The 14,530-nt window shown below is 46.6% G+C and overlaps 1 pseudogene across 1 annotated transcript in view; it reads right to left on the bottom strand.

Moving 5' to 3' along the window:
- Positions 1 to 2,724: 2,724 nt before the first annotated feature.
- Positions 2,725 to 14,530, bottom strand: part of LOC308292799 (ankyrin repeat and IBR domain-containing protein 1-like) — a 30,099-nt pseudogene continuing 18,293 nt past the window's right edge. Inside the window, exons 9-15 of the transcript in view lie at positions 14,391 to 14,481; positions 14,050 to 14,195; positions 12,071 to 12,249; positions 10,478 to 10,529; positions 5,205 to 5,310; positions 3,922 to 4,054; positions 2,725 to 2,968 (exon numbers count right to left, since the gene is read on the bottom strand). The product of the transcript in view is annotated as an ankyrin repeat and IBR domain-containing protein 1-like (transcript). The remainder of the gene's footprint in view (positions 2,969 to 3,921; positions 4,055 to 5,204; positions 5,311 to 10,477; positions 10,530 to 12,070; positions 12,250 to 14,049; positions 14,196 to 14,390; positions 14,482 to 14,530) is intronic.

The following is a 14,530-nucleotide window of genomic DNA, read 5'->3' as shown; positions in this document are numbered from 1 at the left end:
CGACCCCCTTGTGGTCAAAAGGTGGCAAAGAAGAGGCGCGTTCCGGAAATCTGGGACGCGATCGGCACCAACGTGTTGCCACCTCAGTGGTCGAATACTCAAAACCACAGGAGGCCAGTGAATAAATATAAAAAAAAAACACTAAGTACAAATCAATCAATATCAAATGAAAGGTGATAAATATAAGGTGTGATAGCAGTAGTTGCGACCGTAGGTCGCAGTTACTTGCACACTATCCAAACCTCCACCGGCTGTCCCTCCGTCACTCCCTCCGTCACTCCCTCTGTCACACGTCACACGTCACACTTTTGCCCTGCTCATATCTCTGCAACCGTTGCCCCGATCCATGCCAGATTTTGCACACACACTCCTTGCCTGCCAAACTACAACCTCCAAGGACCCCCGGAGTTTCGGGGACCCCCAGGTCCCTGGGGGACCCCCAGGTGTAAAAAATTACCAAATGTGCAAAAATGACCAAATGACCACCCCAACGGGGCTGCTCACGGGGCATTCCCGGGGACCACCCACTCCTGGTGCTCCAGAACGGATGCAAAAGTGGTGGCGCCCCCAGTGGAGGACCCCCTGCCACTGCAGCTCACATAAAATGCCGTAACTCGGGCTAGGAGCGACCGGGAGAGCCGGGGCCGGTACCTATTCGTCCGCCTTGGCGGCGAGGAGACCCCACCCCTCATTTCTCACATGGCCCTCTAGCGCCACCATGAGGCCGATTCAGATTTTGCCCTAAAATCACGAAAATCACTACACAGTATGTCTACACTCATGTCAACAACATGGATCAGGAAGATTTTGGAAAAACACATTTTTGCTCTATTTATGGAGATAAGCGACCAACGGTCGCTTATCTCCCGATTAGGGAGTCTTACTGGTGTTCTAACGATGCACTCTCAGTTTTGACAACTCTTATGTTTTTGTTTTTAGTTTGTTGTTGTTTTTTTAATTCTTGTCAAAGCACTTATTTGTTTTTCTTCTTTTCAATACGCCGCTCATGACATCATCTTTAATGGACGAAGCGCCTTGCGGTCGCGAGGCGACCCTTTACGTACACTATGATACAAATAACCACAGTTTACTCTCATTCTCTCTCTCTCCCAACTCCCAGTCTTCCCACAAATATTTCCTTCTCCGTCGTTCTGCTCCATCCCCGCTCTCTCTCTCTCTCTGGTAGACTTGGCCAGTAGTTCTCAACCTTTTCAGGCCGCGAGCCCCAAAAGAAACATATTTTAACTGGGGACCCCCCCACTCTACGAGCACTAAGAGTTGAGGCACAACATTTTGTATAACACAGCAGATCTGCTATTTTCACAATTTCTGCCTCTAATATTTGACAATTTGGCCAATGTTTAATTTGTCATTTTAGAGGTATTAAAAAGTCCTTAAATTGTCACTTTAGAAATGAGCAGATTCCTTCTATACACCTAAACTTTATGTTGGTTTGTTTACTGTTGAGAGAGAAAACAATGTTGCACATTAAGTTAATCATCTGGGGGGACCCACAGGTTGAGAACCACTGGACTTTGGGCGATCACACCAAATGTACTTGCTCCACCCACTCCTCCTGCTCCAGCCACTCCTCCTCCTCTGGTGATTGGTCCTCGTCCGGCTGAGGGTGGTGCTGCTGGTGGTGGTGTGTGAGGTGTGTCTCGTCGCCCCGCTCGTCCCTTGCGTCGTCCCGTGCGTCGGCGTCGTCTCCCTGGCCGTGTGCGAGCGAGTGAGGAGAGTGTGGAGGCGGCGTGAGTCCAGTCGGCTGCATCCAGCGCCAGCTCCACCGCGCCGCCCGCCTCCGCGCAGCACTCCTCCACCTCCCCCTCCTCGTGAACCTCGTGCCCGGGCGCCAGCGGAGGCTCCGGGGCGGGCTGGGCGGGTTCAGCGGGCATCGTTCCAGAGTCGCCTTCCGGGGCCGCGGCGGAGGAGTCACAGCCCTGGCCCCCCTGGTCCCAGCACTCGTCGGGGGACTCCCGGTGGTGGTTGCTCTGGGGGATGAGGGCCAGGCTCTGGGGGCTGTTCTGGTGGGACGAGGGGGGGATGAGGGCCAGGCTCTGGGGGCTGTTCTGGTGGGACGAGGGGGGGATGAGGGCCAGGCTCTGGGGGCTGTTCTGGTGGGACGAGGGGGGGATGAGGGCCAGGCTCTTGGGGCTGTTCTGGTGGGACGAGGGGGGAATGAGGGCCAGGCTCTGGGGGCTGTTCTGGGCCGTGATGTTCTGGCTGAACCAGGCCATGATGTTGTCCAGCAGCTGTGCCGAGGCCTCGGGGTCCAGAGGCTCCAGGCTCTGGGGGTCGCTGGGCGTGAAGGCGCCGCCCGGCGGGATGACCGGAGACAGCGGCACCTCGTCCTCCTCCTCGTCCCCCTCCAGCTCCCGCTCCCGGGACGGGAGGCACAGCTGGGTGGGAGGGGGGCGAGGGGTGAGGTGGAGCGGGGAGGCTCCGGTGGCGCGAGGAGGAGCTGGAGGAGGCGTGTGTCGCGGGGCGTACGAGCCGGAGCCGCCGGCTCCCTCTTCTTCCAGCTTGGCAGCGACGCCAGAGCAGCCGTCGGGTTCGCGGGCGGTCGCCGCCGGGCGACCCGCGGATTCTACGGCGCACCGATGTTGGCGTCCAAGTGGTAAGGGGGGGTGATGTTGGCATCGAGGTGGTATGGCGCGGGCATGTTGGCGTCGAGCTGGTACGGGGTGGTGATGTCGCCCAGCCTCATCAGGCTGTCGCCCAGCTTCAGCAGCTCGGCGGTGAGGCAGGGGGAGGCGGGGGAGGCAGGGGGAGGCGGTGGCAGGGGACGGGGGGAGGAGGGGGAGGCACGGGGGGCTGCGGGGAGGAGTCTGTCCTGGCCGGGGGGCGGGGGGGCTCCAGGAAGGAGGAGGAGGGGCGCCTAGCCCCCGACGCGGCGGGGGAGCGCGAGGAGGGGTCGCCCAGGTCCGCCGCTCTCTCTGTCTCCGGTCTTCCGTCCGTGGCTCTGTCTCTATAGATAGATAGAATACTTTATTGACAGATATAAAATACATTGCAACAATGACGTCAATTCCTGAAATGGCCAATGTGGACGAAGCTTGTTTCCATTGTGGCCCACTTTGGACATGAAACAAATACACTATAGAGTAACAAAGTCATGGCGTGACTCGCTCATCCCCCGGTTCCAATGAAGTCATTCTCTATGGAGAATAACATCGAGTCATCTTAAAATCCTCTCATATAAGCATTGCGGTCCAAAAATAAACAAACTGTCTTTGCGATATTGTCGGCGAGGTGGCTCTGTGTGGTTTATGATAGTCAGTCAGTCATATTTTATAAAGCCTGTTTCTAGCGAAAATGTAACTAATTCGGCGACTGTAACATTAGAGTTTTCTCACCATCAGTTGATTCTTCATATCCATGAGTCAAACCGCTGAGATAATGTGTTTATAATTGGGACACAGTTCTTATATGACGCGATATGAAAAAGTTCTATGGGAATTAAGAATGGGGGAAGAAAACCGCGAACCAGGTAGGATGTGTAAATTACGTCACACTTCACTACTCTATATGCAATGCAAACAACCAAAGAACATTGAGAGAGATTTGATCGATTGATGTGATTGATTGATTTGAGATTATACATAAACATATAATATAATATACATATCAGACAAGAGGTAGTACTCAAGGAGAAAGATCAGTGCAAATTATGCCATCCGGGGTAAGGATATAACTAAGACCAGTTAGTATTAAGGTATTAACCTTGTTCTCAAATCTTGCAAGGGAATTTAGACACTTCAGGGCTGGAGGGAAGAGGGCATTCCACAGAACAGTGGCTGCGTGATAAAATGCCTGTTCGGGGAGCCCTCCTAAACCGGAATAAACTCGGCTCCTTATTTCAGAGTGAATCAATGGGCCCTACTGTAGGTCATACAGCATAAGCTTCCCCTGGTTGCGTACCTGTCTGCGTCCGCCTGGCGGTCCCGGCGGGACTCCTGCAGAGACAGCTGGATGGCCAGCAGGATGTTGGGGTCGTCTTCGTCCAGGGAGGACAGCGCCGCTCGCCGCCGGCCCTCGCTCCTCTCTGGGCCGTCTGCAATCACACAGAGACAACACAATGATAGAACCTTCTGCAGTCACACAGAGACAACACAATGATAGAACCTTCTGCAATCACACAGCAATAACACAACACAATGATAGAACCTTCTGCAATCACACAGCAATAACACAACACATTGAGGCTCAGCCTTAACTGTGTCGTTTTAGACTAGAACTGCTTTAACTAGGGGTGTAACAATACATTTTAACAGCGATATGATACGCATCACGATACATGGTTAACGATACGATACATGAACGATATTGGTTCATTCACGGCGATACGATACGATTCGATTCAATGATTTTAAATCAATATAGTAACTATTTAGCAAAGAAATGAAATCTGTGTAAAACGTGTAATAAATCTATTATTATGGAATAAACGCTGTGATTATCTAGCAAAGATGGACATTATATTTCAACACAAACCCACCTTGACATGAACACAGAGATTACACACATTTATCAATAGACCAAGAGTAGCTATATGGAATGGAAAGGTAATTAGACCCCTCTTTTTCATTTTCCCTCTTAAAATTACCAAATACAAGGCACAAATATTTAGTTTCCATACAATCAATTATTTGCATTGCAAAACCATTCGATACCGATTACCACATTTTAAAACGATACGATACGATACAAAGCCAAAACGGTACGATATTTTGCTTTTGCAAATAGGGTGTGCGACAACGTGCTTTATGCATTTGACATCAGTTAACACCAGAGGCCCTCTATTACCTGCTGTATCACGTCACTCTGCCACCATCATCAGAAAAAAACATCTTTGTATTTGGGGGCAAAGGTTACCAGGGCCACTACAACAACATCAGTGTTTGAGACCAACAGCTGACTGAGCACACCTTCTGTACAGCTGCTACCAGAAGAATGCACGTCTCATTCAGCCTTTGCCTACAATGAAGAGCTGTACATTTTTGGTGGTCGTGGCTGCAACCAGACCTTCAATGATCTGTGGAAATTCAGTCCAGATACCTTTTCCTGGAAGAAGGTTGAGCCCAAGGGCAAAGGGCTGTCTCAGACTTATTACATGTGCTGTTGCATGATGGGACATTGTATCATCGGAACTACCTGTTATATGCTATAATTCCACGTATTTTACTGCTGCTCGGGTACTGTACCTGTGCTGTCGGCTCTCCTGCTGGTCTCTGGAGTGTTGCTGTTGCTGTGGACGCTGTGAAGACGACGCTGCCGGTGTCTGCGGCGGTACTGGAAGTCAGCGTACTCCTAGCATAAAACATACAGGAAGTCAGTGTACTACTAGCATAAAACATACAGGAAGTCAGTGTACTACTAGCATAAAACATAGAGGAAGTCAGTGTACTACTAGCATAAAACATACAGGAAGTCAGTGTACTACTAGCATAAAACATACAGGAAGTCAACGCTAGCATAACAACAACTTAGCGTTAGCCACCAGTGAACATAACATAAAAACAAGACCTCAGTCTCTTCTCCATAATGTGGGTGTTTTTGCATCTTAAGCGGCGCATGCTGCAGTGCAGGGTCAGCTTAGCAAAGCTCGCAAGAGACGTCCGTAGCACGTAGGGTTGCCAACTCCCAGAGTTTCAAATACGGTACACTTCCTAATGAAACTTGCCTGAAAAATCGGGTATTTTTGGTTATAAAGTTAGCTAAAACTGGTATTTTCCTATATTAAATCATATTTTTCCTTTCACAATATTAATTTGGTTGTCTTTGGGCCACCTAACCTATTAAAATCATGTAGTGTAGTCCTATATTTTATTTCTCTTAATTTTCCATAACATATAGCATAGGTCTACCTGGTTCTCATGTGCCCACTCTCTGGTTACCCAACACGAGTTTAATAATATTGGCAATGGCATACAGTAATAACCATTAGGTTTTAAAAACAAAATCAACGCATGCTTATGTTATTTCACATACCAGCCAGTCTGGGGTCGCTTTAGTTGGCAGACAAGACTACTGTAATGCTCCCAGGAATACCATCCCATGGCTTATTTTCTGCTTGCTTTCCTGCTTTTTCACCTTGTTGTTTAGGCCATCACCTATCATGGATTCATGTCTAATCTGTTTGTACACAATCTTCTGTCACACGTTTTTTTTTAAAGACATTAAACAATGTTCTGAGCCGAGTACTGTCATATGCTCGCTCGCACACACTCGTGTCTCGCAGGCAACTTGTGGACTGAACCTACAGACCATGGGAAGGGATTGGTGTAGGGGGCGGAGCCTGTTTCTTAGCAACACTGTGTTAATGAGCCTGCCTACAAACAGCGCAGCGCCTCTCACAGCAATGGGATGCAGCACTTGTCTCAGAGGAGAGCAGAGTGGAAGCTCACTGACAGGCAGAATCACTGTCATTTCTCAATTAAATCATCCCGTCATTCATATTTATCCCCCAACCTTAAAATGCAGGACAAAGAGCGTCCCATATCAGTTCAATACGGGACATGTCTTTTAGTTTCCAAAACGGGACGATCTCGTATTTTACGGGACGGTTGGTAACCCTAGTAGCACGGCACGCACACAGCCGGGGCTGCACTGATATATACAATATATATAATATACTGGGGTGGCATAGCTCAGGGGTAGAGAAACCGTCATTAGAGCATGAGGGTTAATGTCGAAGTGTCCTTGAGCAAGACTCTGAACGCCTAGTTGCTCCTGATGAGCAGGTTGGTGCCTTGCATGGTTTCCTCTGCCATCGGTGTATGAATGTGTGTGTGAATGGGTGAATGTAATGCACAATCTATGTAAAGCGCCTTGGATAAAAGCGCTACAGTATATAAATGCACCATTTACCGTGTTATACAGTACGTATTGGTTTATCAAGTGACATTTTGCACTGTTGTATTTCTCATACTGTAATAACCAGGCGCGGACGGCTCATTAAGGCGAAAAGGCGCTCGCCTTTTATTTATTTTTGATCCTGTCTAACAATACAAATGAACCCCCCCCCAAAAGCCCAGCTTACCGACATAATGTTGCTCAACCCGTTCCTTGCCCATTCACTGGTATGCGGAAGGCGACTACTTCAACTAATCAAGTCCTTCATTGAGATGTAAATTAATTTCGGCTTGCCTTTTGTTCTCATGGCCATCACCTCTACCTGAAAGCTAGGCTACTGTCCTCTGAAATTCACTAGAGTGTTGCTTGGATTTGACCGAGTAGTTTTCAACACCATGCAGTCAGCTGGAGCTGGGGCTGGAGTTTAATGATGGAAAATGCACATTGCCACTGATTTTGCTGCATGATTGTCATTGTCTACATGTGTGTAACTTTGTTTTCTCTGTTGCAGTGGTGGAAAAAGTACTTACATTCTTTACTTAAGTAAAAGTATCAATACTTACTGGCAATAGCCTGGAATTCAAAATGTACTTGAGTAAAAGTATGAAAGTATTGGCATCAAAATATAGGCCTACTTGAAGTACCAAAAGTTAAAGTACAATACGTTTGAAAATAGCAGATCTACAAGCTCACAGCGTGTCCATCATGACTCATTGTGAGCTTGTAGATATTCTATTTTCAAATAGCCAAGGTATAAAATAGGGCTAAATTGGTTAATGTAGCCTAAATGTTTTATAATGTCATAATTTATATCTTCAAATTGTAACTACTAACAAAAGTTTACAAATAAATGTAATGGATTAAAAGTACAATATTTGGATCCGAGATGTAGTGGAGTAGAAGTGAAAGTATTGAAAATTGGAAATACTCATGTAAAGTAGAAATACCACAAAACTGTACTTAAGTACAGTACTTAAGTAAAAGTACTTAGTTACTTTACACCACTGCTCTGTAGTCTATGACTATATCATAGGCCTATATACTTTCCCTCATGCTAAAAGACATTGGACAACTGGGATTTTCCTATTTTATTCTCCATCCTGGATGACAAGCATTACACGAATATCTCACAGCCTTTTTACAGTAGATATGCAACCCATAGTTCGTCATTTGACTCTCAGTCTAATGTTCCTGCTGGTTCACTGGTTCAAATTTTATTTATGGCAGCCAAATTCCAAAATGTTCATTTTATTTTCTCACTTTGAGGTTAGGGAGGGGTCGTTTTTTATTGAGGGGTGTTACTGGAGAAAATGTATAAGCCCTTTTATAAAATGCCAATTTTATAATTCAACGAGCGGTCGTTAATTCTTTTTAGCACCTTTTCACTTTTTACTTTAGGGAGGGGGGATACAGTTCTGACAACCATTGTTTCTGCCTTACACAGCTCTCCATTGTTTTAGGAAAATACATTGTAGTATAAACACAGTCACTTCAGTTCATTCACACTAACTGCAGTGACTGTGGGGCATTTCCAGGGATGGCACCCAGGGTTTGTCATTAAATGAAGCAGAAGGCTGTTGACAATGGTTGCATAAGTGCCTGTACCTCTGGAGCCATTGTTTGCTTTTGAAAAATTGCATGACCCTCCCTTGAATTCAAAGTGAAATCAGCAGACCCTCCCTAGGACTGAAATTAAAATAGCATGACCCTCCCCTATTTTCCTCCAGTAACACCCCTCAATAAAAAACGACCCCTCCCTTAGGCATAAACTTAGATTTTAGGAGGGGTCATGGCATTTTCGACCTGTCCCTTACATTGAATATAGGCCTACTTGAATATTGTTTTTATTATAACTATTTTAAAATGTGTGATTATTATAATTTATTTTTAAATAAATAATTATTATTTAAAAAAAAACATTTTAGGGGGGGGGGGGGGGGGGGGGGGGTTACTGGCATTTTGGGTGGCACTTCGCTGGCATTTCAGCTGGCATCTCGCCTACCCTGACTCTCATTCCTGGGTACGCCCCTGGTAATAACTGCATCCCCAGACCTGCGATTCTAAGTGTTTCTACTGTAATGTTATTCTGCTGGCAAAACACTTTTGATGCATTTCGTGTGTGTGTGTGTGTGTGTGTGTGTGTGTGTGTGTGTGTGTGTGTGTGTGTGTGTGTGTGTGCGCGCGTGCGTGTGTGTGTGTGCGTGTGTGTTACCTGTGTGTGTCTGTCTCTCTGCTCTCCGTCCCCCAGCACTGAGTGTCGTGCCAGCATCTTAACACACATAAGCAGAGCCTAATTAATTAAACCTTAATAATGTTTTATTCAATGACCCTTCATCGCACCAGTGTTGATTTTGAAATTTAGATTTAGTTTTAGTCATAGTCTTTTGATTAAAATTTCAGTGGACTAAATATCATATGATTTTAGTAGATCTACAGTTGATTTTGTCGACAACAATGTATTTTGCCAGGCCTTGATGGCGGTGAAATGCCTGATTTTACACTTGGTTGCATGCTGAAAATAGCAGATCTACCAGCTCACTTGCAGATCTGCTATTTTCAGAGTGCAAAACTCGAGTGCAACCAAACATAAAATGACTTGTCTTTTAGTTCTACTGGATCTCTTCTGCCTCCATCTCACCCTGTCCTCTGCCTCCTCTTCTTTCACACCGTTTAACTTCATGTCCTCGTTCGCAACATCCATAAATCTCCTCTTTGGTCCTTCCTGCCTGTTAGTTCCAACCTCAGCATCCTTATAAGGATGCTGAGGTTGGAACTAACAGGCTAACTTCGGACTCACTGTCCCTCCTCTGTACATGCCCAAACCAGTTTGGCCTCTCTGGCTTTATCTCCAAAACATCTGTCATGCACTGTCCCTCTAATGCACCTCTTTCCTGATCCTATCCATCCTTGTTACTCCCAGAGAGAACCTCAACCTTTTAGGTGCCGGCTACACGGAGCTGGATATTTCATATATCCCGGTTTTTTAGATATCCACATAGAAAACTATCTAGGTCCACACGACAAAGATATCTAGGTCTAAAATAATCTGATTCCCCAGACCTCCACCTCCACTCCCCTCCACTCCACTTCACTATGTCTTCACTTATTTATCCGGTTTTAAAAATATCCAGTTTCACGGCCGAAATATCCAGCTTTGTGTGGCTGCGAGCCCCAACAGCACAAAAAATGTCTAGCTTCAGAAATATCCAGCTCCGTGTAGTCGGCACCTTAGTCTCTGCTACCTCCAGCTCTGCTTCCTGTCTTTTCCTCAGTGTGACTGTCTCTAGACCGTACAAAATAGCTGGTCTCACCACCGTCTTGTACACCTTCCCTCTCATTCTTGCTGATACTTTCCTATCACACATCACCCCTGACACTTTTCTCCACCCAAGAATAATAAATAACATTCCTTTCCAAGTGAGTTTAGTCTGAATATATCAGAGCCACAGGGCTGCTGGTTAAACCACATGCAATCAGCAGGGACAGGGGGTGACGCACGTCACTCATGCACGACACCTGCTGGATGTTTAGGGAACAGCGTAGGCCAGCTTAGCATGAAGGGAGGGGAGTCTGTAGCTGTTAGTGTATGCATGTGCGTACTGTATGTGTGCACGAGTCTTACCTCCGGAGAGGCGAAGCCCAGGTACTCCCAATCCCATGATCCTCCAGGGAAACTACAGACAAACAGAAACAACAATATGTACTTACAGAGCTACACACAGACAGACGTGGTTCAGCTGATATATTTAACTGTTATCACCTTATTTTACCTCACTATGCTAGCTCCATCGGGAGTCGCTTGAACACGACCACCTCCAGTACTAAAAATATATGAGTTTCAGTGGGAAGGAATTGGGGCTCTGCAGAGTTGAATACTACGTCTCAAACTGATTTTCTGTAGTTGATTGAGTAGTTAAATGTCTTGCCTCCCTCTGGCTAACCAGGGCGCCTGATGGAGGGGAAAGGAACTGGTTGGAATAAAGTGTTCCTTCCACACGCTACAGTACGTCCAACCGGGGAAACTCCCCCGTCAGGTGAAAAGAAGCGGCTTGGACTCCTCATGCAATGAAGGAAGCATGAGGTCAGTCTGTTGCTCTCCCCAGGTTGGCAGAAGGAGAGCAGAGCCCAGGATTACAGTAGATATTTGGCAATGGGTGAAAAATGGGTTGCAAAATCATGGGATAAAAATGTAAAAAAAAAAAAAAAAGAAGTAGTTAATTCTGAATACCAAAGCTATTATGACACAATGTTGACTTTACTGACAAATACAGGTGCTGTGCAGCTGAAAACCATCCAGTCAAGCATTCAGCAAAAATAGCAGATGTACAAGCTCATAAATATGTCGCGACGACACAAGGCGTTGTGGTCTTATAGATCGACTATTTTCAGCAAAGAGATTATGCTGGGGACCCCATGGACCCTCCTCAAGGGACCCCTGGGAGTTCCCGGACCCCACTTTGAGAACCACTGGTGTAGGGATGAAACACCTGTGTTTGTGTTTGTAGTGTGTGTAGGGATGGGACGATAATCGTTATTATCGTTTATCATGATAAACGTATCGTGGAGATTTAAAGGAGCTATAGTCAACTTTTTCTTGAAAAACGGGCGCTAAAATAAAAATAATGTTTCGAAAATATTTTATAAAAAAGATTGAGCTTCATATATGTGTTTCTATTCAAAAATGACCACAAAAAGCATAAAATAATGATAAAATAATCATTTTGGCCATTGTCGAGCTGACTTTGTTTACATCCCTCTTCTATTCTTTTATATGGATTGATAAGGGATGTAAACAAAGTCAGTCTGACAATGGCCAAAAGGATTATTTCATCATTATTTTACGTAGTGAGCTTGTAGATCTGCTATTTTTTTGGCAAATGGATGTTGGGGATATTTTGATTATTGTGATAATATCATAACCTGCTGTGTCTTTTGTCACAATAATCGTGATAATGAGTACATACTTCCTATGGGGGGCCTCCGGGGAGTCGTTGGGGGCCACACCGTGGGTATATATGTAGTGTGAGTGTAATGAGTACATACTTCCTACGGGGGGCCTCAGGGGAGTCGCTGGGGGCCACACCTCGGGTATATATGTAGTGTGAGTGTAATGAGTACATACTTCCTGCGGGGGGCCTCGGGGGAGTCGTTGGGGGCCACACCGCGGGTATGTACAGTATGTAGTGTATGTAATGTGAGTGTAATGAGTATATACTTCCTGCGGGGGGCCTCAGGGGAGTCGTTGGGGGCCACACCGCGCGCCACCGAGGCCAGGAACTCCTGTCTCTTCTGCTGCACCAGGCGCGCGGCGCTGATGATCTTGTGACGCGGCGTCCGCAGGTACGGACGGTTGACCTTCTGGGCCAGGTCCTCCACCACCATCTCCAGGTCCGTCTGGACCAGGACACAACAAGGGGTCATTAACTCACCGGGTGCCCACGAGGTGTCTACTAGTCAATCTCTTTGATGTCGCTGGAGGCCCACGACGCGTTTGACGCGTTTTACAGTAAACTATACTGTACTGTAGCTACTGCACTTGGCTGCCGCGGTGATGAAACAAACTCCATTTCCCAACATGCAGCGCGCAATTACGTCATCCGGACGCGCTGTGTGTCTCGTTGACTTCCTGTCTAACGGCTGCACAAAAACCTGGTTTTCTCCTAATCTAGCTTTTAAATCACTTTCATTTCAAAACGGCAGCCTCTTCTACCTGCCATAACACAAACAATGTGGCTTAGAAATGATAAAAAACGGTCCTGACTGAAAGAAAAGATTTTCGCGAAATAAACAGGATATACTCCGATTACATTTACTCGGATTACTTTTCTCGCCAGTACTCTCGCCGGTAGGTAGAATGACGCGTTGCCATGGGCACCAGCAACACACACACGTCATACATCCGGGCACCCGATGTGTTAAGACCTGAGGTCCATTCAACAAAAATCTTCTACATAGATAGATGCTTTATTTGTCCTTGCGGAAATTCTTTTTGCACCAAGCAGTCATCAGGACACACAATCACAACACATAACACACAATACATGAATGACAAGACAGAACTCACAATTCACTGCCAACATGATACAAAACGAGAATAGGCTACCAGTCATAACATTTCTATGTGCGGAACTGAGATGGGGCTTGTTTGTTCAGAAGCCCTATACTTGTAGGGACAAATGTCCTGGAAGCCCTCGCCATCAACCCAGGTACTGTGTACCGTGGTCCTGAGGGCATAAGGTTATATTCACTGTATAACAGGTGTGTTCTATCCCTAGAAATCCTAACAGTTTTCTGAAAGACCTATGTCTCTATGATCAGCTGTGGTACTGCTACTTTTTAATGTCAAGAACTCCATAGGCCTCCGACAGACATCGGAAGCAAAAGCCTCTCGCGTGCCCTTGGGGGAGGCGGGGGGAAAACGGCATCCAATTCATTCCCTTTGGAAGTCACATGTTTTATAGAAGCAAGCTGGCCTCTAGCAGTTTGAGAACCCCTGCACTTCTACATAACACTAATGTGTACAAGTATAACTCAAGACAGACGGGTGTGCACGTACTGTTACTGTAGCGCAGGGTTCCCCAATTAGTTTTCCCCAAGGGCCGAATTATGTCTAGGGTGCCAAGCCGAGGGCAACAACATTGCAGGGGGCAGCGGTGGCGTTCCCACTACTCCAGTGACAGTTCAGATATCGTTGTTGTCGGAAGAAAATCTTGTAGGCATATGTCCAAAACCGTTCGTTTTGCATTTATCATTTTAAAAATGATTTAAACTAGTGAAAACAGCCGATCTACAAGCACACAACGACTCGAACCGTGAGGCGTTGTGTGCTTGTAGATCTGCTGTTTTCACTACGTTTGTGCGACAGCCTTGTATGAAAGCCTTTGCGAAAGAACGTACACATTTGGAGATACGAGGATTCCACCCGACAACGACAATATACTAGTGTTGTTGCTGCTCTTATACAACCATTATTACTGGGTTTGTTGGGGGCCAGACAGTAACCCCCGCGGGCCGCAAATGGCCCGCAGGCCGCCTATTGGGGAACCCTGCTGTAGCGTACCGTACCTGCATGAGCTCAAAGATCTCCTTCATGTACCTGCATGAGCTCAAAGATCTCCTTCATGTACCGTACCTGCATGAGCTCAAAGATCTCCTTCATGTACCTGCATGAGCTCAAAGATCTCCTTCATGTACCTGCATGAGCTCAAAGATCTCCTTCTGCGTGCTTCCCTGCTGCAGGAAGAAGCCGTACGGGTAGGAGCACTTCAGCACGCGCCGCGTCTTCAGCAGCTCACACACACCGTCCTCGATGAAGCGTGTGTCTGGAGGGGTGCCCTCTCCTGGTGACATACAAGACAATAAAAAGCAGGGTAAACATATGCACAGAGACAGTGTAGCGGCTCAGTAACCTAGGATCACTACTAAACCAAGAACCCATCATCAGTCTGAACTATGAAAAACTAATAGTCAGTACATTAAACTATAGGATGTCAGGTAAACAACATGCATGGTCGACAAGGCTAGGTCAAGCTCACACGCATGTCGTGTAGACCAAGATGAACAGATGAACGCTCTACTCAGCTGCTCCATCTTCTCCTTGGCCGTTTTCAGCAGCTTCTGCTCCAGCTGCAGAGAGAGAGAGAGAGAGAGAGAGAGAGAGAGAGAGAGAGAGAGA

Source organism: Nannobrachium achirus, assembly GCF_963921795.1.
Source record: "Nannobrachium achirus genome assembly, chromosome: 10".
Lineage (NCBI taxonomy): Eukaryota > Metazoa > Chordata > Actinopteri > Myctophiformes > Myctophidae > Nannobrachium > Nannobrachium achirus.
This window is presented reverse-complemented; position numbering and strand designations above follow the sequence as displayed.